The sequence below is a fragment of the Bison bison genome, unplaced genomic scaffold (genome assembly GCF_000754665.1).
Source record: "Bison bison bison isolate TAMUID 2011002044 unplaced genomic scaffold, Bison_UMD1.0 scf7180017864375, whole genome shotgun sequence".
In the NCBI taxonomy this organism is placed as follows: Eukaryota; Metazoa; Chordata; class Mammalia; order Artiodactyla; family Bovidae; genus Bison; species Bison bison.
Window position 1 is genome coordinate 6373655 of NW_011494947.1, and position 2071 is coordinate 6375725.

Genomic DNA, 2071 nt, shown 5'->3' on the forward strand with positions numbered 1-2071 from the left:
AAAATCTTTTGTATTCCTATTGGCATAATTAAGTTTTCCAAGCTATTAGCTGTCTTTCCTTAAGAAGCTTATTCAACACGTGTGTGCAGCAGGCTGTTGTTCATGAGTTTTGCTTCCAGGGGGCAGGCTTGGCTTTGCCAGGAGATTGGAGGAAATGGCTGTTGTCATGGAATCACAGCTTCTGTGATCCGGTAGGCGTGGCATCCCCTTTCTCAACCCTCTGACGTTTGCTGTGCGGGAGTGAACTCTAGGAGACTGCATGCCTTAAGGGTGGAGGGTAAGGGCGTTAGTGCTGAGGCTGAGTGAGGAACTTGAAGTCAACAGCTCTTTGAAGGAAAGAGTTCTGTGCACGGTGGGGGTGGTAAGTGCTGAAGAGCTGAACCTGCCTTAGCATGCCCAGAGCTGGATGAATCTGGGCCCCGGGAACAGTATGGTCACCCAGAGACACCTTCTCTGAGACGAATTCCACATGCCCTCTCTTGCAGGCCACCCCACCGCTCTGGGCTTGCGTTCCATCTGTACTACGAAGAGAATGGACTGGATGCCCACAGAGGTCCCCTGTGGTGCAGAGAGACTACTGTGATTTCTTTCTTTAACCTGGGTGTTTTCCCCCCAACTCACTTCACCCCCCATCTCCCACCTAGAAGACAAAAAGGTACTTTCCCTGAGATGCCCTACTGTACTGGTTTAATGGGAGGGAGGGTAAGGAAAGTCTCAAATGAATCCCCAAGTAAAAGTAATGTCATTTTTCATATTTTTATCATTCAAATGTTATGTATTTATTTTTAATTGGAGGATCATAGATTTACAGTATTGTGTTGGTTTCTGCCATACATCAACATGAGTCAGCCATAGGTATACACACATCCCCTCCCTCTTGAACCTCCCTCCCACCTCAAGCAGTATTCTTAGGATGAGGAGTATGTGATGAGGGTTATGTTGTCATAGCAACTGACTCCTGAGGTTTTTATTTATTTATGGCTGTGCTGGGTTTTCGTTGCTGCACTCAAGCTTTCCCTAGTTGCGGCAGTTGAGGGCTACTCTCTAATGCAGTGCATTGCAGTGGCTTCTCTTGTGGGGGACGGGCTCTAGAGCATTCGAGCACAGTAGTGGTGGCACACAGGCTTAGTTGCCCTGAGGCATGTGGGTTCTTCCTGGACCGGGGATCTAACCCGTATCCCCTGCACTGGCAGGCAAATTCTTTACCCCTGAGCCATGAAGGAAGTCCCACTCAAGGTTTTGAGCCCCCCCAGTCCATGGTGTGGACCAAGCTGAACTTACCAATCAGGAAATCCAGGGAAGGATTCTATTTTAGCTTCATTATTTCACTTCCAGGGTCTGAGATTTTCTAGGGGAGCTGCATCAGCACCAGATGACAGCATGGTGTTCAGTATGTGTGCTCTGTGTATGCCCTGTAGTAAGCACAGCACCCCATAATCAGAATTCAGGCAAATGTAGTTTTGTTTTTTGAAGACAACTCAAAACAAACTTCATTGCCCTATTTTGTATATATTTATAGGAACTATTCTCTTAATTTAAAAAGTCACTTTTCACATCTGTTTGGAGGGACCACACTCTTGTATTGCCTGATAAGATTGTTTCTGGTTCCTTCTTTTCCCCCTGCCCTTTGTTTCCGAGTATTTGCAGTTAAAATAGGAGCTTGGGGGACTGCCCCAGTGGTCTAGCGGCTGGGACTCTGCACTCCCAATGCAGGGGACCTGGATTTGATCCCTGGTCAGGGAACTAGATCCCACATGCTGTAACTAAGACCAGGTGCAGTCAAATAAATAAAATTAAAAAAAAATAAGATCTTGGATTTTGATTGTCAGGCACTTCTGAGTTAGACCTCCAAGGTTCTCATTATATTTGTTTGAATCAAGATCCAGTTTACATGAATCTGGTTTATAAAAAAAGTTTTTCCCCTCAAACAGTTCATGTTGTTTCCATGCTAAGTCGCTTCAGTTGTGTCCAACTCTGTGTGACCCCATGGACTGTAGCCCGCCAGCCTTCTCTGTCCATGGGATTCTCCAGGCAAGAATACTGGAGTGGGTTGCCGTGCCCTTTTCCAGGG